The sequence below is a fragment of the Fringilla coelebs genome (genome assembly GCF_963513975.1).
Source record: "Fringilla coelebs genome assembly, contig: SCAFFOLD_43, whole genome shotgun sequence".
NCBI lineage: Eukaryota > Metazoa > Chordata > Aves > Passeriformes > Fringillidae > Fringilla > Fringilla coelebs.
The window spans coordinates 766,058-793,740 of record NW_028167212.1 but is presented as its reverse complement, the minus strand read 5'-3'; the positions used below and the strand labels follow the sequence as shown (position 1 = coordinate 793,740).

The 27,683-nt window shown below is 51.9% G+C and overlaps 1 protein-coding gene and 1 long non-coding RNA gene across 2 annotated transcripts in view; both read left to right on the top strand.

Annotated features, from left to right (window-relative positions):
• LOC311166133 (uncharacterized protein) overlaps window positions 1-27,683 on the top strand; it is a gene marked incomplete at its 3' end in the record, with an annotated part of 129,805 nt that overhangs the window by 52,916 nt on the left and 49,206 nt on the right. The window lies entirely within an intron of this gene.
• On the top strand, window positions 180-5,006 carry LOC311166154. Its single transcript, XR_014616988.1, has 4 exons — window positions 180-349; window positions 1,567-1,683; window positions 2,770-2,889; window positions 4,910-5,006. It is a non-coding gene; the product is annotated as an uncharacterized lncRNA (long non-coding RNA).

Sequence of the window (27,683 nt, the reverse complement as noted above, 5' to 3'; positions counted from 1 at the left end):
CACGGTGCGGGCCCCGGAGCGGATTCCTCGCCCTGCGCCCGGGGCCCGAGGGGGCAGCAGGGCTGGAAGGAGCGGGAACCGAGGCCCGCCCGGCGTGCCCGGCCCGGCCCCGACAATCGGGTGCCGCGGTTGCCGGGGAACCGCGAGCGCGGCCACAGCGGCTGTGACGGCGCCGCCGCCTCCGTTGGCGCAGAGCGCTCCGGGCTGGGTGTTGGCAGCCTGGGCTCTGCCACGGCCGCACCCAGCGATTCGCCAGGTGACTTGTGCGCAGAGATTGTCTCTGCCAGCCAGCCCTGAACTCGCAGGGCATTGGTCTCTGCCAGCGAGGAGTCCTGAATTTCGTTTGAAGGTAAAGATGGGCTCCAGTTGTACTTTTTGGTTTTGTCACATCTGTGCTCTGAAAGGGAATTCCAAAGGGAAAGAGAGGATGTGATCATGCCACTCTCCTCATGCAGCAGTTCAGTTGCATGTACAGGCACCTCCTTGGGGTGGGGCAAGTTGGACTCTGTCTCTTGCTACTTTCAAATAATATGAAATCTTTAGCACCAGTATATCCTTTTGAGCCTGCCATGAATTGGGTTGTGGATTTTCAGATGTGTTGTGTTCCTTTGCATGCCATGCAGTTGTCTGGTGCAAGGCCTCAGGAATGGGTCTGGGGACACTTTGGAGGTCTTGGATGGGTTATGACACCCCCTCAGCTTCCCCTCATGGGAATGTCCCCTGGCTGTGGCCTTCTGGGGCTGGGGTTTTAAGAGCTGAGCCCGTTTGTCTGAGGGAGGATGGGTGTCCACTGCCCCTTACCAGAGGTTGCGCCACATCCCCAAAATTCCCTCCTCCCCCCTCGGTTGATGGGAGGTTTGTGTGCAAACCTGGCCTCAGCAGACAAGTCTGTGGCTATGCCTTGCCCAGCCTGAAGGCAAACAGAGCTGATTTTCAGGAGAGCTGCTGGGTTTGGCTTTGTTGTGGATACATTTTTCTCAATTAGCCTTGTTCACTTCTCCCCAGACCTGAGCTAAAAAGACAATGGGGTCACCTTGATCTTGTCTCAAGTTCCCTTACGTGGCTTAACTCCCAGTCCCAGGTTCCAGTCAGGAGGCATTTTCAGGGAGGGCTGGGCTTCAGTGGTTGCAGCTTCTTTATTCAGTTTTGTCAGAATGGGCAAAAATTGCTTCATACCAAGATTTCAGCCATTGGCCATAACATTCCAGTCTCTCTCCCGAGTCCTGTGAGGAGCAGGTGAGAGAGCAGGGGTGGTTTAGCCTAAAGAAGAGGAGGCTCACTCCAGCTATTTTTAATTAATATTGAAGCTACAGCTTTGTCTGTTCCAACTCTTTTTAATGTTCAGCTTTTGAGCTCCAGGTTTCAGTAGGATCCATCTTTGAATTGCACAAGGCAGCCATATAGTTCAAATAAAGTCCAACTAGAGGCCTAACAATACCAGCTACTTATGCCAAACAAGCACTTAGCTACTTTCAAATCATATCAAAAATTTAGCCCCAGTGTATGCCTTGAATGTGCCATGAGTTGGGTTGTGGATTTTCAGAGTTCCATTGTTGCTCCTTCCAGTTCTGTTGAGGAATTGTCACCCATCTGTGACATCATCCCTTGGAAATGGCGTCTGGATTCCAGAATAAGACACCAACACCTCGTCTTTTGGAGAGGGAAAGGCTGAAGCCAAATACTGTGAGTAGCCCCTGGGGCTGTGCTAAGGCTGGCAAGTGCCCTGGTGTCCCTGCTCTCCCTGGCCCTGCTGTCCAGCAGCGCTGTGAAGCTGCAGAGCCCCTCCCCAGCCCTTTGTGCCGTGCTCCTGTTCCTGGGGGCTGTCCTGGTGCAGTAGGGAACACTGTGGGATGCTTCAGTTGTGCTTTGCCTGTCTTTGCCAGCGGAGCCAAGTGAAACCAATGTAGAGCTGAAGGCCTGAGCATGTGTTCTGTCCCTTTCCCTTTGCCCCAGGAATTCCTTCTGTCAGGCTGGGCACTCACCTGTGCTGCTCTGACCATCCTGCCCTTGGGCACCCAGGCGTGTGGGAGGGGAAAGCTCAAACTCTGCCCAAAGCCTTGAGAGCCACGGGGTGTCCCAGCTGGAAGAGCTTCCAGAGCAGCTGTTCTCTCCCAGCTCCTGTGTGGGCACAGAGCCAGCCCTGCAGGCAGCACTGGAGCCAGGGCCACAAAGGTCCCTTGCTCTCTGGAGTTCCCTTGGCTGAAGGTGCACCAGTGCTGAGGCTGTGTCAAGGAGATCCCTCTGTTTTCTTCTGAGGAGGGCTCTGTCAGCCCAGGTAGAGAAAACAATTAAGAGGGAGAACCAAAACCTGGACACATTCCTGTGCACCTCCCTCTTGGTACAACTTTGTTTTCTTGCATCTTTTGGACTCAGCCAGCAGCGATATCTCCTTGCTATGAGTTCTGAGTGTTGTGCAGGGATGGAGTTCAGGCACTTCTGAGAGCTCCTCCCCATTCTCTGGAAAGGTCACTGCCTCAATCCAAGGGAACATAAGAGGAAACAAATGCCCAAGGAGCAGAAATCCCCAACCATGTCCCGTCCAATCCTGGAGAAGCCAATGGGACAGAGCCATGTGGCTGGAGTATGTGTATTGCACTCTGTATTATTAATTTACTGATGCTAAGGATTTCAGCAGGAAACTTCCATTGCTCCCAGGACTGTCCTAGTGGCTGTGATCACAAGTTATTCACCAGTGCCACTTGTTCAAGAGAAGCCTTTCTGAGCAAGCCCATCTCTTGAGGCTCTAGCTGGTGTATTTTTGTCTTTCAGCTGCTTCCCTCTGTGTTCCAGAGGGAGAAGTTTCCCAGCAGGAAGAAGGAGGCCAGCAGTGGTGGGAGTATTCTGCCCAGAACTGTCCCATTTCTAGACAGGAGTGAGACTCGTCCCAAGGTAGCCTTTTCCTGCTCTTTTCCTTTCTGTTTACCATGGAGTTTGCAGAGGGTGTGTGCTTGTGACAGGCTTGCCTCCAGCAAAACACCTCAGTGTACAGGTGCTGTTGTCATTGCAAACTGCTGGGAGTGGTGGACTGGGAGTCCTGATGTGCACTGAGCAACACAAATGACCTCTGCTGAAGGTGCTGGGCTGTGCTGGAGTGTAGCTGCCATTGCTGGCAGGGGGAAGGCTGGGGACACAAAGGCACAACATTGCCATTTGCCATTCTCCTGCTGAAATAGCCACCTCTTGCTTTGGTGTGCTCACCATCAAATGCTTGGGGGTCACAGGATTCCCTCCAGAGTGGCAGCGTTGGCCTTTGAAGGCCAAGGATCTGCAGGAATTACTTCAGATTTAACAAAACAAATTGCATTCCTGCTTTGGGCTGGAACAATGTGTTGGAACCTGACGGGCTGTTAGATTTTGCAGGCTGCCAGATGTAGAGGGGACTGGCCCTGGGCAGAGGGGAATGGATGTGCTTTATCTGGATCAGTGCCTACTGAGAGATGTGTTTAAAGCTGCTTTTCTGGCAGGACTGGCTCAGTAGAAAGCACAGTCAAAAGGGGTAGCTGACTAAGGTAGGCTGTTGAGCAGGAAATTGGCAGCAAGAGACATGGAACAAACTGGTTGAGGATTGCCCTGGAGAGGGGCATTGGGAACACCCCAGGGAAGGGCACAACTAAGGGACAGTGTGCTACAGCCACTCCCTTCAGCAGAATGTGTCTGCTGAGAAGTCCCACAGGAGACCTGCTTGTGTCTCTGCAGTGACAGCAGTGTGGCTGGAGAAGGCAGACACAGCAGGGGAGAGTTTTCTCAAAGCAATGTCTCTGCTCCAGAAGCATTTGCTGTTGTGGTGTCATTTCAGACCTGCCTCTAGAATGGCATTAAATAAGATAGCAATAATGACAAGAAAGCAGCCATTAAAAGCTGACGGGAAAAGGAGATACCAACTCTACTTTTACCCAAGTTGCTAAGAAAATAACTGAACCTTTTCCTCATTCAGCATTCACCTCACTTGTCTTTTGATTTTCACCTCATTTGTCTTGTTATTTTTTGCCTTTCCCTTTGTGTGAAACACACTAACTTTTAAGTAGAATGAAAGGGGACAAAATCATGCAAGCAAAAGAAAACTGTTTATTAGTAAGGATTCAGCTGACCAGGCGTGTCTTCCTCCCCAAGAGCCAAGCACACACACACCCTCCGAGAAAATGGCAATCTTTCTGTGCCCTTTATACCTGTCTGGGGCAGTCCCTGTCCCCATTCCCATTGATGGGTACTCAGGAGCTTCCATTCTCTACTGACCACCAACTTTTCTGTCCCCTCCCCTCTTGTCCTCCTTCCTTTTGATCAGATCTTCCAACCCATCCCTCTCACTATGACACTCAACAAACCAACCTGAACAAATCCAAACCACAAACAACACATAGAACCAACAAATTCCACTCTTTTTCTTCATAACCTTTTGGCTTCAGCCAAATATCACCTCATCTCTCCCACCTCCTCTGGTCCTGTGCTCTTCTTAGTGATGTATAAATTCTAGAGCAAAAAAGATATTTGCAGTAATGTGGGCCTAGGTTTCCCTGTCTCAGAATAAAGGACATCCCAAAATTGTTACCCATGGAGTCTCCTGTGAATCCATGGGTTTTACTTACTCCATGAGTGCTCAGTCAGTGCCCCAGAGCTCTGTGACCACCTGGGCACAAGGCTGTGCTGAAGGGAAGTGCTGCCTGGCATTGTGGAGAAAGAAAGCTGGAGAAATACATGCCAAAAGAGCAGCTTGGCTTGAGGCTGCTCTGTGTGGCCCAGCAGCTGTGGATCAGCTGAGAGCAGAGGTGGGTGAGCCACTGTTTGCCCAGTGTGGGCTGGGCAGATGTGCTCCCCCAGAGTCTGTACTTCCCTGGGGATCAGTGGAAGATTCTCCTTCATGAACCTTCCTCCCAGCAGCTGATGCTCTCCCTGCTCTCTCTCTCCTCTCCAGCTGCCATCAGCTGCCCCGAAACAGAGCTGGTTTGGGGTTTCCCCACCAGAGGTGGTATTTCAGAACTTCGCTGCTCGGGAGGTCTCTGAAATGGTGCCGTGTCTGATTAATAAGGGCAAGGTAAGTGCTGGCAGCCGGGGCTTTAACACTGTGCTGGAAGAGGAGAGTGCTGTCATTCCCCCAGTGGGCAGCAAAGCAAGTTATCTGCTGCAGGACATGCAGAAGAAAATGTCTCAGCACCTTGTTCTGCAAGATGCTGGAAATCTTCCTGTGCTGGGAATTGTCCCCTGATTTTGGCCATGCCTTGATGGTGTCTATCCCAAAGGAGTTTCCCTCTCTTGCAAGCTCTGGACTGATAGGAATGCTGAGGGCTGTACAGTTCTTACCTGCTCTCATGCTTTGCCTTGAGTCTATTCCACAGCCTGGGTCTCCTTGGTTAATCTTGGCTCCTGGTAGGAATCTCTGCCTCTCTCAGCCAGTTTGGCTCCCTTTGTGCAGCTCACAGTCAAAGCTCAGGGGCTGAGTCCTTTCCACTTTATGCTGGAATCGCTTCTCATGAATGGCATTGGCAGTGCAGGAGCTGTGTTCTGAAAGAGCCCTGCAATCAGCCTGAGGGAGCAGAAGCAGTGAGAGGCCTTTAGGTGCCACTTCAGGCTCCTGCTGAGCTTCATCCAGCTCTGCTCAGCTTTTCCAAAAGCAACACGGTGCTCTGCTTTCCCTTTGGAGAACCACAGCACATCCAAATCCATGTGCTCCTGGAGGTTCCAACCTTCACTTGAAGAAATTGGGATTGTTTTGCAATTTCCCAAGGGAGCTGAGAGGGGGAAAAGTTGAAAAATATCAGCAGTTGTGTTGCAGTGTAAAGAGGAAAACTTGAAACCGTTAGAATTTCAGTCAGGGAAACATTTTCTCAAGTGAGGCTTGTGCCAAGAGTGGGCTGGTGGGAGGAGACAGGAGGAAGTCCAAATCATCTGGTTTAGACTTTTGGAGAGCATTTTGGTGCTCAGGTGTTGATGCTGTCAGTGTGCTAGAAAATGCACATTTGCTGTGTCTGTGAATGGCAGAGGGCAGAACCTGGCCTGCTGGCTGCAGGCAGGAATGCCCAGCAGCCCAGCTTGCCTGCAGAGGCAGCAAGAAGGCCTGGAGAGGCAAGACTGGCTTTTCATCCTGGAAGCATAGTGTCAGTCAGTGCTGGTCATGTTTCTGCAGGTAGAAAATGCCTTTGAAGCCCACAGTCAATAGGCACAGCCTGTCTGTGTTTCTGTCACTTTTTGGCAAGCTGATTGCTCTCATGGTTTTATGATTCTTCCTTGCTGCTTTACTGCCCATTGAAATTCTCTTTGCCCTCTCCTTGTTTTAGGGATTGTCTTGCTGTGTTCCTTCCTTCTTTTGCTTTTCAGGTTTGCTTTTATTCTCAATAAGGCCACAGGGTATGTTCTCCCCTCTTGCTGCTCTGCTTGCCTGACTCTATCTCCACAAGGTCCCTGCCCAAACCTGATCTGCCAGAAGGGAATTTCTTCCTTCCCCCAGGATAATGTGCTGGTTTGATTTCAGGCAGCATTTTCCCCCTCTGGAACATGACAACTGCATGGCTGTGTGCAGGCAGAAGCCAGCAGGTTTTTTGGCCTTGTTGAATATGCAGATGACTTGGTTCAGGTGCTCTGTCTCCATCCTGCTGGTGCTGACCTGCTTGGCCCTTCCTTGCCAGCAGGCACTGCCCCAGTGTTGCTGGCCAAAATGCTGGAGGCAGCCAGAAGGGATTCCAGTTCAGCCTTGTGAATGATGTGCCTGTGCCTGCAGAGCTGAAAGTGCTTTGGAGAAGGGGCCAAGGAGGGATGTCAGCAGGGCAGGGACAGGTCTCCTCTGGTGCTGTTTGCACAAGTGTCAGAATGATCATTTGGTGTGTTTCCTGCAGATTCCTCATCTGGTGAAGGTGTGCATGGAGAGCTGCCCTTATTTCCAGCTGGCATGCCCCAGGGATGTGTACCATGTGGTGCCAGCAGGCGCCTCTGCCCCTGTGCGCATCCCCTTCAGCCCCGCCGAGAACAAGGTGAGACTGGAGGAGCCAAAGCACAGAGTGATCTGCACAGCCATTGTTTTCCCTGCACTCTGGCTCCACCCCATTGCATGCTGTGAGCTTGGCTGCAGGCCATGGGCAGGCAGCCTGCAGGCAGTCACACCTTGGCAGGGGCTGGCAGGCACTGCAGCCAGGCCTGCCAGGCTCTGCTTCCCCTCCCTGCCCATCCCTGAGCATTGCCAAGGGAAGATGCACAGGGAAGAGGATGGAAATGACAGAGGGCTGTTGATAGATGTTGGGCCATCTCTAGGTCCAGTGGAAGGGGTTTCATTATGACGAAAAACACCAGAGGAAGAAAGAGGTCAGAGAGGTTTCCTCCTCCCTGACTGGCAACAGCTTCCCTGCCTGCCCCTGGGCTGGAGCAAAGACGGTGCTTTTTCAGCCCCTCTGCTCTCCAGCCTTGCAGCTGTGCTGTCCCAGAGCACAAGTGAGCATGGTGCAGCTGCAGAGCCAGGGCAGAGGATGTGCAGTGCCCGTGAGGCCGGCCTGGCACAGGCAAACTGGGCTGTGGGTGCCCTTGGTCAGCAGGAGGTTGCTGAGCTGCAGGGGACTGGGACAGCTGCCTGAAGGAGCTGGTGCAGGGCAGGTACAAGCTGCAGGCAGAGCTGTGAGCCCAGAGCCCGTGGCAGTGACACTGCTGGGGCTCTGTCTTCATGCCTGTCACTGTGCTTGCTCTGTCAGCTGGCACCCATCCCGTGCCAAAGGTGCTTTTGTGTGCAGGTTTGAAGAGCAGTGCTGAGGCCCTGGCAAGTCTGGTCTCATTGCTGGGATCTGGAGGGTTCATGTTCAGATCTGGAGGCCTGTCCATACACCAGGGTTTAGGTTATGGCATAGAAGGGAGGAAGGGTTGCAGGGAAACAAAGAGAGGCCCTTTGCAACAGCATCCTGCTGCCTCTTGGCACTGTTCTTCTCCTGACTTGGTTGGAGAGGCAAAGTTTGAGGGGAGTTCTGAGCCAACTGATGTTGCTGCACCAGGCCAGAGGTGCAGGATCTCTTTGGGTGCAGCTGTTTTCTCATCTTCTTTTGCTGCTTAGAGTCAGTTGAACACTTTGTCCTATTGTCAGACAGTGAGAATATAGAAACCTAAAGAGGAATGTCCTGTGTTCCCTAGCTCCATGCTCCTTAGAAAGGACTTAGGAATTCTTTAACATCACTAAAATTTAGAGTCAAAATTATGGTGGTCTGGGGTATGGGTATGACCCAAGTTACACAAGAGCTGAATGCCACAGAGACAGGTTTTGCAAAGTGCACGGGTACCTTTAAAATGTGACATATTAGTAGAACTTAGTGTTCATTTTGGGGTGCAATAGGTAAATTGATGCCCTTGGAGGGTTGTAGAAATGGTTCTTCTTCTGCCATGGGGATGGCACTAAATGCCCTGTGCTGAGCCAGTTTCTTTTCCTGCAGGATTATTGCCACGAGCTCATCTGCATGACTACTAGGGAAAGGATAGTTGTGCCAATTTGGGCCATTGGTGCCCGAGCTGTCCTGGACTTCCCTGCCCAGCTGGACATCTCCAAGGGTGCAGCCCAGTGCAGCAGCCAGCAGGCTCTGCTGGTGCCCAGTGTGGGTACCCGGGCAGCTCGGTACCGGCTGAGCAGCCAGAGGTGAGGCAGCTCATCTGTCCTTGTGCAAAACACCTTTGGGGGATGAGAGCAGAGTTGGGAAAGAGCAGCAAAAGGAACCAGAGCAGAGCAGCTGCTGCCCTGCAGCCTGGCTGGAAGGGAGCAGGATGGAAGGCATCTGCTCTTGCTTTCAGTGACCTTTGAGCTTTGTCTGTCCCAGATTTCCTGGAGGCTGCTGGAACATGTTGGGAGCTGGCTTGCACCCTCCTGAGCACAAGCAGTTTCTGAAAAGCTTCCTTAGCACTGTCAGCCAAATAGAGCCATTCTCTGGGAGAAATTCCTGAGGCAGTCAGTGTCAGGCTGTGCATGCAGATAGCTCTGAACCCTCTCTGTGCTCTTCACAAAGCATTCTGTGATGGGACTGCTGGCAGTGGGACCCTTGAGGCTCATGGCAGAGAGCTGGATGCAGAGTATGGGGGAGCAGAGGTCATTTTACCCAGAGGATCTGGTGAGGGCTGGATCTCCTCAGCAGTGGCTGCGTGGCTGTTTCTGATGCTGTCTGTCCTGGCTGTCTTCTGCTGCCTATGCTTGGTTTGCTCCCTGCCTGCCCCAGGGAGCTGCAGAGAGCTGCAGTGCAGAAGGAATCTCCTGGCCAGGTGTCCCCCCAGCCCTGCTCCCTGTGTCTGTGTTGCAGATCTTTTTGCGTGGTGCCGGCCACAGGAGCTCTGGGCGCTGGTGACACCGTGCAGGGGACAGTGGGATGTCACCCGTGGGCCAGCGGTGACCCCTGCGGCTCCCTGGCAGTGTGCTGCAGCACAGGTGAGTGCTGGGTCCTGCAGGGGCAAAGGACAGTTCTGCACCAGGGCTCCCTGCTGTCCCCTGCCCTGCATTCCCTGCAGAGTTACCTCCCTGCTCAACTCTACCCCAGAGCAAACTGAGAACTCCTTGGTGTTTAGGGCCTTGAGAAAGTGGATCCCCTCTCCCAGGCAAAGAGTTTAGACTCCTGTTTTGCTGGGAGTTGGTGAGGGGAGGAAGGAGGATCCCTGATTCTCCACTACCATGTGGCTGTGCCTGGCTGAAGTTTTCTTTGATTCCTGGGCAGTGCTGTAGGGGAGGTCTCTATCAGCCTCTCTCCAATGCAATGGATTTCTTGCACACCTCTGTCCCATCTGCTGCTTCTCCACTGGCTTGCCACAGAGCCTTTTTCTACGTGGCCCTTACACAGAGATGTAGTTTCTGCCTAAGGATATTTTCAGACCCTCAAGTTCCTTTTTTGTGACAAATCCAAACAAATTTTTCCCTGTCCCCATTTCCCAGGCCGTTCAACCTGTTGAAAACCTCACACATCTATCTCCCATTTCATTTCTTGACTGAGGAATCCCATTCAGTCTTCATATAGAAGCTGCTCTGTACTTACTAATCTTTCCTTTGTCCCTTTTTAATTGGATTGGCAATGCTCCAGCTAGGTTTTTCAGATCAGAACCTGGATCACCTCCCAGTGAGCCCGAGGAATGGGTTAGAAATTAGAAGTCAGCCCCAAGGGATATCTCGTGAGGGAAGAGAAGGGTCCATATGTTCTCCTGCAGCATCAGGAGCTGGTTGCATCCAGCTCAGAGTCAGGGACGGGCACTGAGGCAGCCTGGAAAATGCAGTGTAAGAGAGGGAATGATTGTACTGCAATGGACATCTCTCCCCAGGCCATGAGAGCAGGCTGCCCCTGCAGCTCAGAGGGGAAGGCCAAGGACCCTTGGTTGAACTCAGCTCTCAGACTCTGGACCTTGGGAACATTTTTGTCAACACCCCCCATGTCTCTGAGGTGAGCAGCAGGGCTTGGGAGGGAACCTGATGGCTCCTGAGGCAGCAGCAAGCCTGGTGGGGCTGTGGAATTGCTGCCAGCCTGGGCAGTTGTGAGCAGGGAATATTTGATGTCCTGCTCAAATCTGGGGGGTCAGGAAGGTGTGTCTGTTGTTCCTGAAGGCCCAGTCCCTGCTTTTGGGCAGCCTTCCTTAGGGCTCAGCTGGGAGGCTTCCTACACAAGAACCCCTTGGCACATGAAACCAGCACTGGGTCCAAAAGCTGCATGTTCAGAGGCTTTTGTGGCAGTGCCAGACACAAGGCACCTTTGGGCTGGGCTCTGCAGAAGCAGCTGCAACAAACTGGCTGCCTTTGAGCTTCAGCCCACTGCAAACAGCCTCCAGCCAAGTGTCTCCTGCCTATTGCTGCAAGTGACAGGAAAGCCTTGGGATTCTCTCCCTTGCTGACCAGTCCCTCACCACACTTCAGCCTTGGTGCATCTCTGGCCCTAGAAAGAGAAAAGTGTTCCTGGGAATAAAGCAAAGGATTTTCCTACCTATTTGCCTCCCCCACCATAGTCTCAAGTTTTCAAAAACATCATGAAAGAGCAAGTGAAGAGGTAGAAAATGAGGCCCTGCATCATGGCAGACACTTTCAAAAGCTTGGCTGGGGAAGAGAAAGACTCCCTGAGTTTTCTTACCAAAAGATGGTGCTGTCTATACATTTTGGTGCTGATGCCTCATTCCCAGTGTATTGTTTTCTTGTCATGGGAAAAGGTGAATGAGCAGATGGTGCTGTTGGAGCTGTGCTAAGTGGGGCAGCAGCAGCTCTGGGGTGATTGACTAGGCAGCTGCAATCAGCCCACGTTGCTCTCAGGGCCAGCTCTCAGTGAGCTTGGTGATGCTGAGCAGAGGTGCACTGCTCTGTGTGCATGGGCTCACCCCAGAGTGACTGCAGTTCTGTGGAGTTGCCTGTGCTCTGCATGAAAACCCAAAGGCAGAACTTGTCCTGTTGTATCTTTTGCCTTCTGCCATTCAGCAGCACAAAGCATCTTCTGCCTTTTCTGGGTGTTCATGGCATCATGAGACAATAACTCCTAAGAAGGAAAGGTTCCACATGTATTTCCACTTGTCTTTCTTGCTGCTGCAGGTGAAACTGATGAACCAAGGAGCTCTGGCTGCTCCCTTCAGCTGTATCCCTTCAGCCACCAGCATGGGCTCCTGCTTCAAGTTTGCACCCTTGGAGGGCATCATTGCAGCAGGTGGGAGCCAGACTGTGCAGATCTCCTTCAGTGCCACCGTGTTGGGGAGCTTTGAGGAAGAGTTCCAGTTCCGAGTGGCTGGATCTGCTACGCCTGCCATCCTGACCATCAAGTAAGGACCCTGGGAGCTGGGTGGGCACATCTGTAGCTGTGTCTGGGACATCCTCCACCTACCTCATGTTGGGCTGGAGCAGAGAAAAAAGGTGTTTCCTGAGGTCTGAATCTCTGCTCTGATGCTGGCATTACTTTAGTGTGAGGATGGCTCCTGCCCTGGGTGGTAGCTGGGAGCTGGAATGACTCCTCCCTGCAGGGATCTCCCTGTGCCTTGAGCCATGGCAGGCAGTGGGATGGATCAGCTTTGGGCACCAGCTGCTCTGGGATGTCCCACCTGAGCAGTCAGCAAGGCCCCCAGGGCTTTGGAGATGGTCCAGCCTGGGTGATTGTGCCGCAGCAGCAGTGTTTGTAAAAACTTGTGTTAACAATCCATGGCAGATGGGCAGCAGCAGGCTCAGCTCACCTCTGCCAGCCCTGCTGTGGGGGACAAGCTGTGCTCCCAGCTGCTGTGCACAGAGTGCTCTGGTGCCTCCTTGGCACAGCCAGGAAAGGGCTGATGTGGGAGTCAGGGAAGTGTGCAGCAGGAAGTGTCCCAAGGACTTGGGCATCCTCGCGTGGGCTGGTGCCATGGCAAGGGATAATCCTGGCGCAGGCAAAGGGAGAAGGGCTGATCCCAGGGGAGGCAGAGCTCAGTGCTCAGGAGCACAGCAGCGTGAGGCCTTGTCCCTGCCAGCCTGAGCCATGTGCTGCTAGGATAATGTAGTGGGAGCAGGAGAGCTGATGCTGGCTGCTCTGCAGCTTTGGAGCTGGGCTGCTGCTGTGGGCAGGCACTGGCTCAAGGCAGTAAAGAAATGAAAGCATTCTGCACTGGATTATACCAATGAGATAAGGGAGATGGATAAAAAAGAACAAGGAAGTTATTACTTGGCAAGAGAAAAGTGATGAGTAGGTGCCCATAGTGGAGAAAAAAGGATGCTGGCATTGTTTTTGGAGGAAAAGTGCTGCTTTTGTATTTTGGAAATCAAGAGGGAACCTTTCACCATCAAATCATTGGTTCTCCTCTGTCCCTGCCCCAAAGTGGCCATGGGGTGTTTCTGCATAAGCAGCTTTCTCCTTTGGCAAGGGCAGGTGCCTCTTGTTGAGATGTGCAGAGCAGAGCCAGGGGCAGTCCTGTGAACACAACAGAAGGCCCAGGTCACTGCTCCTTGATTTGGAACCAAAAGGCAGAGTGGGCATTGATTGGCATCAAGCATGAAATCAGCTTGTGAGTGTTGTGCAGCTTCAAGTGCTGATTTCAGTGGATGTTGGTGACTTTTGGAGTCAGTCTGCTGAGTTCAAGGAGAGCTGAGGTGCTGTGCTGGATTCAGGACAGCCTGGTTTGGTTGTTGAAGCTGTTGCTCTTGGCTGTGCCAGCTGGTGCACTGCTGACAAGCTGGTCCTTTCCTCTAGGATTCATCTGTCCCCTGGCTAGAACTGTTGCTGCTCTTTGCAGAGGATGTTTGGGGCTCCCCTGGATTCATGTCTCAGAACTCTGTCTGTGATGATTGTGTGGGTCAAACTCTCCTGAGAAAGCTCCTCTGTGGGAACAGCAGTCCCAGCTAAGAAGGAGCAAAGCAGGGAACCGGTGGCTGGAAGGGCTGGATTACAGAAGTTTGTGGGGACTCCTTTGTGTTCCTCCCATTGCAGATGGGAAATGTGAGGCACAGAGCCATGTCTGGGTGTGTGTTCAGGGTCCTTCATGGCAGCACCAGGAACCCGGGGCCTTCTCCTGCCTGCCCTGTGCCCAAAGCCCATCAGGGGCTGTTGGCTGCTGGCCACTTGGCTTTAGCTGCCTCCTGTGCACAGGGCCCTGTGCTGAGCACATGGTGCTGTGTTGGTTGGAAACCCAGGGTGCCCTGAGCCCAGGTTTTGTGCCCCCGAGCCACGACAGCCGGGCCTTTGCAATTCCTTTAACCGAGCCATTTCCTCCTCTGTCCTCGCCCTCCAGAGGCAGCGTCATTGCTCCGAGTTTGCACTTCGACCTCCCTGAGCTCGACTTCGGGGACATCTCCTTTGGTGAGTGTTCCCTGTGCTGGGACACAGCGTCAGGGATCTGTGCCTTCCCACAGAAAAGCATCCCTCACTCCTGGTGTGCCCCAGCAGCCTCTCCAGGCTGTGAACTGCAGGGCTGCTGCTGCTGCCTCGGGTGGCATTTTGCCCTTGTGAGATGCAATAGAAGCAAGGAATAGAAAGTCAGTATTTTCTGGTGTCTCTGTGCTGCTTTAAAAGACAGATGTCTGCCAAGGAAGGTGGGAATCTTCCTGCGATGGAAAGATGAGCCCCTCCCTCCAAATTCCTATACCTTTGAAATGACAGGGCTGCCAAGGAAAACTATGGGAAAAGGAATAACATTCACTGCCAAGCCCAAACCCAGAGCAAAGAAGTTCATGAGCTTTTGAAGGAAACTCATTGCCTTTGCTGAGCTGCTTCTTCCCCAGCCTGCATCAGCACGGGGGCACTTGTCAAGTTGCCTTTTGAGGAAATGAAACAAGAAAGGCAACAGATGGAAATATGGTTCTGAACCAGGAGATTGATCCTGCTGAATCTGATTTAATTCCTAAGGTCTCTCCAGCTGTAGGCAGCTGTTGTATCTTTGCTTCTTTGTAACTGTTGGCTGTTGTGTGCATGTACTGAGCTCAGTCTCATTTGAGGTTTTGCCATCTGGGTTTGTCCTTTTGTGCCTCTCTTGCCTCCCTGCTGGAGTCACTGCTGGAGCTGGCAGTGGTCACTTGGATGGGCACAGAGCAGCTCTGGGCTGCAGCTGCAGTTGTTTTTTCTGCCCATGTGTGTTCCAGTGAGTCTTGGTGAGCAGGCCTGGGGAGAAATCTCCTCCCCACAGAGCTGGCCAGCCCAGCCAGATGTGCACTGCAGAGCAGGTTGTGGCTGCTCTGCGGGCTCTGCAGGACATGCCCACCATCAGTGGCTGTATCTCTGGCTTTGCAGGATGGAAAGCAAATCCAGAGCTAAAGTGGGGTCAACCCTTGCAGGCAGCAATCCCAGTGAGCAGCATGGGTGTGATGTCCCCGTTTGTTGGGTGAGGTGGGACCTGGTTCCTCATGGCTAATCTCAAAGCAAGGCTTGGGTGTGCCCCCAGTTGAGTGGGCTCTGAGCTGTCACGTGCTCAGTCTGTCTGGCCCAAAGCAAGAGATGCCTTAAGGATCCTGCAGAGAGAAGCTGCTTTAGGGTGCTGTCCCTCATGTTCTAGTTCCTGATTCCATCCTCACTTTCTTTTGCTGTAGCTACTTCTCAATGACAACTCACTGTTTATATATCTTGAAAAGGGTGGGAGTGTTGGCAGGCTTCCCACGGAATTTTCCAGCTTGAATTCTCAGAGTAAATGTTGGGTCTGGGTGCACACTCATCACTGAGAGATAAGTGGTGCTGGTTTGGGGCAGGGGAGGGAGCTCCTCCCCATGCCAAAGAGAGAAGCTTGCAGTGTTGAGCAGGGCTAGGAGTGGGCATTTTCAGGGCTGCAGTCTGGAATCTGTGTCAGAGGGAACTAAGTGACGATTAATTCCTCATGCAGCTTCTCAGGGAGCTGTAGTTCAGATAATAAAGAGCTGAACTCCAATCCCGCGTTCATCCTGGCAGGATATTCACCCCAGGATCATGCCATAGTGGGTGCCTGACTGGATATTTGTGTCCTTTGCCAGGCTTTCCCTACACCCAGCGCTGTCGCCTGACCAACAGCTCCCCGGTGCCCCTGACGTTCCAGCTCCGCATGTCGGACGATGGCACGCAGCCGGCTGTGGACAGCGTGGATCAGATCCGCAGGGACAGCGACCCAGCCTGGAGGAAGGGAATCCATTTCTATGTGGAGCCCAGGGAGTTCAGCATCAATCCCAGCCAAGGGACCATCCTCCCCCAGGGACACCAGGACATCGAGGTACGGCAAGAGTGCAGCCACAGACGCTGCAGCAGCAGGGCTGAAGCTGCACTGGAGTGTGGGAGGGCTTCAGCTCTGGTGCCAGCTTTGAGCATGCTGGGAGTGAGAGATCTGCACTGCTGGGAGGCCTCTGCTAGCTGCCTTACTCGGGATGTTCCTCCAGGAGCACTGTTTGGTTTCCAACATCATCTGCTGAGGTCACATTCCTTATGGTCAAGGCCTGAAGCCATTCTTGTGTTTTTGAGAATGAATAATTTGATTGCAAGTGGGCAGAGCAAGGATGAGGGCAGAAGGTGGCTGTTAGAGAGATGTCATTGTATAAAGTAGTTAGCTTTTCTTCTTGGTCTCATTTCCCCTCTCCTGGGGAGCAGAATGATTTGTGTTCACTGCAGGAATCTCCAGGGGAGACAAAATACTCTGCAGCCATGAAGTGCCCAGCACCTGCAGGGTCACATTTTGCCCTCAGCTTCCTGCTGTGAAGCTGACCTCATTGTGTTCAAGTCAGATTTCCTTTGCATGGATGTCATTGTGGTCAGATGAGAAATTGGTCCCTCAATTTGAATGCAGTGGTGCAGAGAGCTTTAGTCTGATGTTTTAATGTAGCTGAGCTGTGTCCTGATAGCAAGGTGTGTTTAACAAGTCTGGTATTGGCAGAAGGCTTTTGTTCCTCTCAGACTGTGCTCTACACATGGAGCAGCAGAAGAATTATCGCCAAATCCTCCCTCAAGAACTGGAAGATATCACACGTGGGTAATGAGCTCTGGTAAGGAAGAATTTCCTGTTCTTCTCTTGCACCAGGTGACCCTGTGTTCCAACACGGTGATGGAGTTCTACAGGAGGATGCTGGTGGATCTGGAGGGTATTGGCAAGGGAGTGGCCACACTGATCATCACAGCCAGGTACCAGCCCTTGCTGGCCTCCCCAGGCACTGCCTTGCACAGGCTTTGCTGGCTGCAGCTGCCCAGGAGAAGTGCTGCTCAATGGCCTCATGTTGTGGCAGCTGGACATGAGAACAGCAGGGCTTGGACAGCAGCCTGTGGTGAAAAGCAGCCCTGCTCACAGCCCAGCACGGCCCTGGGCCTCTTCTAAAGGGAGCAGGAATGATCTCATTGATGGGCCTGGGTTTTGGTGCTTGAGGTGGGACAAATTTCCCGAGGGCCTCCTCTCCTTCTTGCTGCAAGAGGTGGAGTTGTGCTGGTTGTGAGCAGCGTGCATTGGTTTGGGCCACAGCAAGCAGCGTGCTGAGCATCAGGGTCTGCTTCTGTTGATGAGGGCACATGGCAGGGGGCAAGTGGCTCCCAGCAAGTGCTGAGGGCAAGGTCTTAGGAGGGGAAAGCAGCCCTGGATGTGGCAGGTCAGCTGCAGTTTTTCTCCTTCCCTCTGCTTGCCATTTGGAGCTTGAATGTTCTCAGAGTTGAGACCAAAAGTGGTTGTTGCTGCAGCAGAATTGCATCCTGCTGTGCTGCTGTGGGTGCCAGCTGAATGGCCAGAGGGCTGCAGCTCCCTGGTGCTGTTCCCTGTGCCAGGCAGAGCCATGCAGTCAGTGCCTGGGCTGCCATTGTGTACAGCAGGTGGAGCTGGGGCCAGTCAGTGCCTGGAGCTGTGGAGTGAAGGAGCGAGGGAGCTGCAGGGCCTGGGAGGGGGTGATCAGCCACTCTGGAGGGCAGCTGGTGTCTGTGCCCTCCAGGACTGGGGCAAAGAGCTGAGTTCTCAGGCAGGGCAGCAGCACCATGGGAGAGAAGGGAGTCATTTTTTCTGAGCCACTGGAGCTGTGTGTTCCTTGAGCCTTAGTGAGCCCTGATCCTTGTTGGGAAGGCTCCCCCAGAGCTCGTGGATCACTGGGACTGTGACAGGAGTCCTTGCAAGCCTCCTTAGGTGAAGGACGGGCTGAGGCAGCTGTGGCACCAAGTGCTCTGCCTGAGGCACTTGGCAGCCTCTGGGTGCTGCCTCTCAGGGTTTGGCCCTCCTTGACAAGGCCCATTGGAGTGGGAAGAGGTAGAAGGCAATTTATCCCTGTAGGGCTGTTAAATGTCCATTTGACAGTGACCAATGTGTTCTGCTCCATTTCCCAATCTTTGGGGGTAAATGTTCTCTATTCTCTCAGTATCTCTGATTCCCCTGGGGTCATCTCTTTGCCCAGATGTCTCATTCCTGAGCTCCAAGTGTCCACCCATGTGCTGCAGTACGATGAGTGCCAGCTGAAGGTGCCCTATGAGAGGAAGATCCTCATTAGGAATTCCAGCCACCTTCCTGGCTGCTACGGGCTTATTCCCCAGGTTTGGCATCACATCCACCTCCTCCTGTCAAATATTATTGAGGAGATTATTAGGGGGGAAAAGGCTTTGGATAAGACCTTGTTAATTTCTATTCAGTCTTAAAGATCTGCTGAGAACATGATCCTACCCGAATGTAAACTTGAGGAGGCAGTTGAAGCTCCTGAGGAAACTGTTGATGTTCTAGTCTTCAGGGTGTTTTCTTGTTGGAGAGCTTAGAGGGTTGTGAAAAGCTGCTGCATCCAAAGACAGCAATGCCTGTGCTGGCAGCCTCCTTGCAGGATCGCTTGGGAATGCTGAGCCTCCAATTCTTGCATCTTGTTTGCCTTTTACCTTTGTCCTGGGGAGTTTTAAACGTGTGTGTAAGTTGCTGTTGCGGTGGATGTTAAGGAGTCTGAAGTTTCTTCAGAGGTGCCTCTGAAGCTTTGTTTCATTCTGTCCCTTCCAGAAACGCCAGGAGGACTCTGCTGTGTTGTACTCCAGCCCCAAGCCCTGTGGGATTGTCCAGCCCCAGAGCACAGCAGAGATCCCCGTTGTGGTGGAAGTGCAGGCGCTGGGCGAGCATCGCACCAATGTTCTCATTGGCGTGTTCGGGGATGAGAGAAACCCACGGGTGAGGGCACGGGGAGCTGTGTGCCTGTGTGCAACTGCTCCTGGCAGGGGGCACAGGGCACAGGGATTCTGCCGGGGAAAACAGGCACAGGCTGCTGTGGGAAGGACAGGAGGGATGGGTGGCACAAACAGCTCGTGCCTTAGAGGTGGGAATCTCAGTGTCTGACACAGAATGGAGTTGGGCACAGCTGGAATCCAGGGTCATTTTAGTTCATTATTCTTTAAAATGCTGTTAACTTTGGAAACATCTCTTTTAAAATGTCATCTCTCTGAGCACAAAAGAGGATGTCAGAAGACTTCTGGGAACCTTGAGTTTTCTGTAAAAGAAAGGAAAGCTGTCATTTGAAGAGTGGTTGCAAGGACTGAAACTTATATTAAGACATATGGAAATGACGATGCCAAATTCCCTGGATGGCACCAAACATCTGAACCAGGGCCATTGTGGCACTGCCTATAAATCAGTGAACAGGAAGGACAGGCAGTGCAGGCTGTGCCAGGGAGCCTGAAGTGTGACAAAACAGTTGCTTTCAACTCTGAGGCTGCTTCCCTTAAAGAGGAGGGTTTCTCCCCACCAGAAGAGCCAGTTGTTAAACTGTCAGCCTGGTTTTAACTAGAGATTTCTTGCAAAGCTTTTACCTTTGGGCCAGTAATTTGTAGTTTGAAAGGTTCTCTTACCTTAATGCTTTTCAATTTGGAGGTGAACATGTAATTTTCTTTTTCCCCAAAAGCCCAGCATTTCAGCTGGAGAGTGGTAGGTGTCCCTAAAGAAATGACTTGAGCAGGGTTGAGCTGTTGAAGGTATTTTTGGTTTCCCTGTTGTGGTTTGTTTTGGGTTTTTTAAAATCTTTCTTGCTTGCTTCCTGGCACAGAGAGCACAATTACGGAGCTCAGGACGGCCAGCAGAAACCTCCCCAAGCCCAAGGATGACAGAGCTTGGCAGGATCCCAGCACCACAGCCTGAGTATGTGTGGATGGATGGGGAATGTGAGCTGAGTCACCTGGGAGGGTTGGAAAATGTCAACCAACCGCTCAGCAGTGTCAGGGGAACATTGCTGATAAATCCCTGGTGGAGCTGCAGAGTTTCTGGCCTTGGGCCCTGGGGGGGGCTGTGCTGGCTGGGCACTGGCTGGGTCTGCCCCTGGGTGCCTCAGATCTCACCTTTTTGCTGCCTTCTCTGTCTTTTCCTCTCCCACTGTGCTTTTGGCATCCCCACAAGGTGTTCATGCCTGTCCTCTGTAGTTGCTCAGTGCAAGCAGTTGCAGCTGCTGCAGCAGCTCAGTGCCATCCCCAGGCTGCCTTTAGAACAGAGCTGCTCCAGCCTGGATTGGGAAGGGCTGGATCAAACCATTTCTCAGTTCAACCTGCCCAGCACCCAGCCAGGGGCTGCATCCTGGCCAGGAGCTGCTGGTGCAGGTGTCCCTCCCTCCCACTGCAGGTCCCTGTTCATAGTTATCTTATTTTCCAGAGATGAGCTTTACTCACCTAAATTCAAACCCGAACCACCGAAGGAGAAGAGGAGCAGTTTGGCTTCCTCAGGAACGCGATGGAGGCACTTCAGGATTAGAAAGGAGGAGGAGCCAGCCAGAGCCCTGGAAGAGGTGCAGGATTTTAGCCACTCTTCAGGAGCAGAGGTAGATTTTGTTGTACATCCAGTGCTTGTGTTGCCTCCCCAGCCTGCCAGCACCAAGTCCTGCTCATGCTGACCTCCCTTTTTGCTGCCCTGCTGTCCTGAGCCCGGGCAGTGGGCTGGGCAGCAGGGCCAGTGGCTGGACATGGGGTGAGTGGGAGGGAGAAATAGGAGAGTTTTCCTTGGAGAAGCTGACTCAGATCCTACAGGCCTGTGCTGAGTGTGGGATTTTTTGCCTTTTTTCCTTGCCATTGTAAGATGAGGCTTTTATCTGCATCATGATGGTCAGACCTGCAGCTTCCTTCCCAGAGCAAGCTGGGATGAGTCCTGATCTCCATGGAGCCTCTTGCCAAGCCAGCCAGACTCCCTGTGTGCAGGGCTCTGCTTTCAGCCCAGAGCTGCCATTGCACTGCTGGCCCTGAAGCTCTCTTACAGACAGAGACTTTGCAAAGTGGCTGTCTCTTTTTGCCAGCACAGAGAATGGCTTGTTTTTCAGGTGCCAGCACAAACTCCTGAAAACCCTCACCTCCCACGAGGCTTGGAGGGGTTCAGGTGCTCCCTGGACGTAGGGCACACTCCCCTGGAAGCGGAGAAGGCAAGAGGGAATCTGTCTCACTTGCCCATTGTCAGTGTGACCAGCAGGGCTGGAGCTCCCAGTGCCACTGGGGGCCCTCAGCATTGGCCACAGAGGGGCCTCCCATCCCTCCAGGCCATCCCAAAGTGCCGCTGAAGCAGCTGCTTGTTGGAGAGGCTGTGCAGGACACGTTGTGGGGCTGCCCAAGGACGCTGTGCAGCCCCTGTGGAGGGCACTGCTTCCCCTGGAACTCCTCAGGTGGTCCACAGGAAATTTTTGCAGGAGCTTTTGCTGTAGCAAATTTAGAAAGCAGCATTTAAATCAGAGTCTTAAGGGAAGAGCCCCAGGAGTCAGATGAGCTGGGCTGGAGTCCCTCCCTCAGCTCCAAGAGCTCTCACTCTGAGTCTCCTCCTTCTCTAAAAGCAGGAAGTTTTTAAACTTTTTAAAGGCAAGTTGTGCATCAGAGAGAATGTCTGCTGCCAGGCTGACATCCCAGTTCCCTTTCATGTAATGTGCTAATTAAGGCATTGACCCGTGGGTATGGGAGAAGATTTTTGCCATGGTCCCTGCACTGGTCAGTGGCATGGATGCAGGATGAGGTGAGGGTGATTCTGGCAGTGTTTGGGGAATAGGCCCCTCCAGGTACAGCTGCACTTTGCTCCAAGATGCTCTTCTGCATCCATTTCCATGCTCAACACCTCAATCTCTCCTGTCTTCCATCCAGGCTTTCAGTATCCTGCCACTCTCAGGTGTGCTGCAGCCAGGACAGAGCCAGCAGGTCTCCACCTTCTCTGGCCAGGAAGAGAGGTGGAAGAAAGGACAGAAGGGAGTCTCTGTGTGGAAGCAACATCCAAAAACGGACAAAGGCAAAAACAAACCACCCGAGAAGAATGAAACCAAAATTTCAAAAAATGAAACCAGATCTCCTGAGAAGAAGGACAAGAAAGCCTCAGAAAAGAAAACAACCAAAGTGCCAGAGAAGAAGGAAGCCAAAGCCCCACAGAAGGGCGAAACCAAAGTCCGAAAGAAGGGGGGGGAACTGAAATCCCAGAAGACCCACCTGGGATGAAGAAGAACTCTTAATTTTTATTCACAAAACTCGTTTTACACAGTTTAACAGACTTTTAGTGCAATTTTAGTTAGTTAATAGATTTCCTGCCAGTTTTTCTAATATTGGTTACTAAAATAGATTTTACTTGTGCATCAAATCTCTCTATTGTATCATTTACCTGTTCTCTTCACTGATTCTCATGGAACAAATCCCTTGTTGTTGCAGGTGCATTTGTTTCTCACCCTCAGAGTAGATTGTTCACAAAGACTCACTCTCAAAACAGCTTCACATGGGAACTTGTAACTGCTCAGCTGCACTCAGAGGAGATGACAGGCCAGCTATTAATAGAGCAGAGCAAGGCCTGATTTCATAAGGCCTTTCTTTTATCATTGCTCTACCTGTCTATGGCATCTCCCCCTTTTTGTTCATTTAAAAAAGGCTCCTATGTTCTGATGTTGAAACTGCTCACTCTTGTGAGGGTATTATCTCATCAGGGTTGTCACTGCTAATCTATTAGATTTGGGATAAGATAGATAAAAGAGCAATTACAATCAACAAAACTTACCAAATTCCATCAAGACATTGACACAAGGTTTTGCAGCATGAGAAAACAAAGGAATAATGCCCAAGGTCTCTTAGGGAAATGGAGAGAAATGACCATTGTTTCCATTTAGCTGAGAAGTGTGAGAAAGTCCATTAGCTGGAAATGTTGATCTTTGCCATCCCTGAATGTCCTCCTGGGGGCTGGAACAGGGAATAACTGAGGAAGGGCAGTAGGAGCACTGTAGGATGCCCTGAGGCTTTTGTTGGCAAATTTCCTCTGTCAGTTTCCAGACACAGCCATGTCTTGGCAGTCCTCCTCCTGCTCCTGCTCTGGCCACAGAGGCTGCAAGGTGATGAGGTTATTTCTCTTTCCACTGGGCCTCGTTTTTTCAGTGCTGATCAGTGTCTGATGGAATGAACAGGTGACTGCTTTGAGCTGCTGATGATAAAACACAGGCACATCTTCTCCTGAAGGTTAAGAATCAATTGGGCTTCACTGTGGTACACTCAGTTGGGATTTAGAGGTGATGATCTTTTTTCCAAATTTCTCATGTAAATATTGCATCATTCAGAATGATTAGTCATCCAAATTTCTCATGTCCATTTTGCATTATTTGAACGTTCTTAAGGCGTTCATTCGTCCTCTGTTTTGTTTTTTAAGAATGAGATGCATGTCTTTTGTTATGAGTATAAAGCAACATCATAGTAAAATAGTACATGCAGTGGACAAGAAACTTAAAGCAATTAGGAATAATTTGGATACAACAATCAGGAATATTTCAAATAGCAGACAAAACTAACAACAAAGGTGGAATTAGGTAAATAGCAATCTCTGAAATAATTTACCATCATCCCAGAATTTGCAAACAGCTGACAAACCTCCATTCAGGGGGGACTTGGATAATTATTTCCAGATAATAATTCCCAAGCTCCCTTTAAAAATAGTCCAACTGTCATGTCTAGAGGGTCAGATTGCCCAGTCAGAGCAAATCAAATCTAGTTTTGGTGCAGAAAACATCTGGGTCTGTTGGCAAATTCCCGTCCAGGCAGAGCTGAGGCCTGGCCACCACCCAGGCTCTAAGTGGGAGAGAATTCCCTAAATGTAATTTAAAACAAGGCTCTTGAGAATGGCAGTTAGGAGTGAAGGTCTGAGGGTGACAGACTAATGAACCATCCAACAGCTATCTCCTCCAAAATTCCCTCAGCACAGAGATGCTTTAAACCCAGCAAAGTGTTGGAGTGGTTCTGTAATAATAATTGGGACTGCAGCTGATTCCTTGAGGAGATGGCACAACACCATCAGTTTAGAGGAGGCTTCCCCCAGAGCTGAGATATAATTTCTTGGAACTGTGAAAAATCCTTAAAAATGATGAGACAGCACTGGGTCACAGCATGGAGGATTTTGGTGGGATTTTGGGCAGATGGTTTGGTGTGTATCCAGAGTGACTTTGGGCAGATCTGGGGCCTGCTTGGGGCAGATTTGGGGCAGATCTGTTGCTGATGTTGGGGTTTTTCTCCCGTTTGCCCAGCTGTGGGCAAAGCCCCCAATCACATCCTGTTCCTGCCCCAGCTCCTGAGGAGCCCCAGGAGCTGATGCTCTCCATGCTCTGCCCCCAGGGAGATCTGGGGCAGTCCCGGCATCCCGGGGATTCCGGGGATTCCGGGCGGCCTTTGGGCATTGGGGGATTGTGGGGCTTGGGGGGTGAGAGGGGTGAGGGGGGCTTGGGGCTGGATTGTTTGGGGAAAGTATCGGGATTTTGGGGGGAATGTCTGGAGTTTTGAAGGTGAATTTCTGGATTTTCTGGATTTTTGGTGGGAAATTTCTGGATTGGGGGGGGGGTGTATTTCATGATATTCTAAAGGGAAATTTCTGAATTGGGGTGGAGAGTTCTGGATTTTTTGGGGAGGTTCTGGATATTTTTGAGGGGGAATTTCAGGATTTTTTGGAGGAATCTGGATTTGGGGGGGTGGGGATTTCTGGATTTTTGGGAATGTTTCTGTAGTTTTGGGGAATGTTTCTGGATGGGGAACCAGGTGGGTTTTGGAATTTTTGAGGAGGAATATTTCTGGATTTTCTGGGGAAAGTTCCTCATTTTTTGGGAATGTTCCTGGATTTTTGGAGGAACATTTCTGGATTTCTTTGGAGAACATTTCTAAATTTTGGGGGGAATGTTTCAGGCATTCTTTTGAGAACATTTCTGGATTCTTTTGGGGAACATTTCTTCATTTGGGGGGGAACATTTCTGGATTTTTTGGGGGGAACGTTCCCAGGTGTCTGGGGAACATTCCCGGGTGTTTTGGGGAACATTCCCAGGTGTCTGGGGATCGTTCCTGGATGTCTGGGGAACATTCCCGGGTGTCTGGGGAACGTTCCCGGGTGTCTGGGGCTCTCCTGGCCCCGTTCCCATCCCAGGTTCCCGGAGTTCCAGGAGCTGCCCTGGTGCTGGGCGCCACGACATCGCCTGGGTGCGGTTGGACACCGAGGTGCAGGCGGGCGCCGCCCGCGAGGCCCTGCAGGGCTCCAGGATCACCCAGAGCAGCGCCAGGAAGATCTCCTTTGCCAAAAAGGGACCCACAACCCCCCAAACCCCTCCAAAACACCCCCAAACCCCACCAAAAAAAGGGCCTGAAACACCCCAAAATCCCAAAAAATCGAACTTTCCCCATCCTGAATCCCCCAATTCCCACACCAATCCCCCTTTTTTTCCCAGCATTGTACCCAGGGTCTCTCTGCATACCTTGCACCTGGAGCTGCCTCAAATAAACCCCAAATATCCCCAAATAACCTCAAACAAACCCCACTGTGCCCCCCAGGGCTGGAGTGGATTTGTGGCAGGTAAGGGATTGGTGGGGGTCTTGATCCCAAACTTTGGGGACTGGTGGGGTTTGACCCTAAGATTTGGGGTTTGGGGTGGTTTCACCCCTCAGGGTTTGGGGGTTTTTGACCCCCAAACTTAAGGATCAGGGCAGTTGGAGACCCCCAGATGTTTCAAACCTCAGGAGTTCGGGATTGAGGGTTTGAAGCCCAAACTTTGGGGTCTGGGGGTTTTTGACACCTCAGGATTTGGGATTTGGGGGTGTTTGACCCCAGACGTCAGAAATTGGGGGTGTTGGACACCCCAAATATTTTGAACTCCAGGATTTGGGGTCAGGGGGATTTAACCCCAACGTTTGGGAATGGGGGAGTGTTTGACACCCCAGGATCTGGGATTTGGGGGTGTTTGACCCCAGACGTCAGAAATTGGGGGTGTTGGACACCCCAAATATTTTGAACTCCAGGATTTGGGGTCAGGGGGATTTAATCCCAATGTTTGGGAATTGGGGAGTGTTTGACATCCCAGGATCTGGGATTTGGAGGGGTTTGATCCTAAAATTTGAAGTTTGAGGGTTTGGGGCAGGTGGGAGGGGAGGTGGAGATCCCAGAGTTTGGGTTTGGGGGTGTTTCACCCCCGTCGTCCCCCCCCCCCCATCCCCCTGCCAGTGTTTCAACCCCCAGGATTTGGAATCGGAGGGAGTTGACCCCAGGATTTGGGGTGTTTCACCCCAGGATTTGGGGTCAGGCTTGGGATCGGAGCCATTCCCTGGAAACAGCGGTGGGATCAGGATTGGAAACAGGAATAGGAACGGGATCGGGAATGAGATCGAGGAGAGACCCTGATGCAGTCCCAGACCCAATCCCAGGAAGAGACCCTGCCCCAGTCTTGCAATGGACCCATTCCCACAATCCCGGAGCCCTCCCCAGTCCCAGCCCCTCCCCAGCCGCTGATCAGACCCTCCCTCAATCCCAGCCCACCCCAGGATGTGGGAACTCTGTGCACTTCTCCTGAGGGCCAGAGCTACCGAGAGAACCCTTTGGGAGCTCGGGAGCCTTGGAATGTTGCAAAAAGTACCTGGTGGCTCAACTTTGACCCTGCAAGAGATGTTCCACCTATATGTGGGGATATAAGAATCACTGGTGTGTAAAAGATATAGAAATAGAACATTTATAAGCTAAAGCACAGTTTTTAAGATTTTGGTACAGGGGGGTTGGAAAAACAAGATGGAGGGAGTTAGGGCCTGCCACATGGTTCTTCCTCCTTCTTCTTGTCTTCCATTTTCTGGGTGATGTAGGTATTTTGATAGGTTTATAGTAAAAGTACACTTAGTAATAAAAATTATAAGTAATGGAGACGAAAGATAAATATAGTTTACGTAGACTTTGTTATAAAAGATACGACCGCCCTGTGGGCAGGCAGAGTGCCTTTGGCTGCCTTGCTGGTCAGACCCCGGCTGGGCAGAAAGAAAATTTTTGTAGATAAGAAATAATAAACAACCTTGAAGACCGAACCTGAGAGTCCAGCCTTGTCTTTTAGAGCCCGAGAAGCGAGCCCATCTCACCCTTGTCTGGGCAGAGACAAATAACAGCCCGAGCCCGGACACCAGTCCAGACCGGAGCCATCCCCAGAGCCTCCCCCATTCCCGGCCCGGACCCTTCAATCCCTTTTTGGGGCGGCTCCTGCCGCTTCCCGCCCATTCCTGGGGGTTCCAAAGGGCCCCGGGGACCCTCCCCATTTTGGGGGTGTTGGGGTGGCCCCAGGGCCGCCCTGAGGGCCAAAGGGGGATTGAAAGCCCCAAACCCGAGGGGCTCCCGGGGGTCCCCAGTTCCTCCCGTCCCCACCCCAAAGCAGATCCTGGCCAATCAGAGCGTGTGGTGCTGATGACTCATCAGTGTGCAGGAGCGAAATTTGGGAAGGGGGAAGGTGACCCTGGGGATGGGGATGGGGCGTGCAGGGGCAGCTGGGGCTGCACTGGTGGCACTGGGGGTGCTGGGAGCCCCCCCGGCCGCAGGGGGAGTGAGTGGTGCGGTGAGAAAAGGGGCGGGGGCCCCGATTTCAACTAAAGCGGGGTCGGGACCCCAAAAGGGAGCAGGAGGGGCCAGGAACCCCCAAAACCCAGCACGCAGGAGGGGATTGGGGATTGGGGGAACGATGGGGAAAGGGCAGGAGAGCAGGAAGGAGGGGGATATACTAAACAAAAAACCAAACACCACTATATCTTCTCATACATTTTATCCAAACAATTAAACTTTAATAATACCCTTAAATACTCCAAAAATAGTAAAATTATTTTAATTTAACTGTGGGTGAGTGGTCTTATTTGGATATTGGTTTTCGGATTTTTTGGGGTAAGATTATTCAAAAAATGGGAGTTTTAAGGAATTCATTCAGATGAGAAGGCAGCACTCTGCAAACAGAACTGACTGAAAATGAACAGGACAGAAATCAGTAACTCTCAAAGTTTTATGTGCTATACAATACAACCCAGCCAGCCAGCCCCACACAATCCCCATCCCACCACTCCAAATTGGGATCCACTTCTCCCAATCCCCTCCCAACCCCATCTCACCCTGGCAGCTGTGGAATGGAGTGAGTTTGGTCT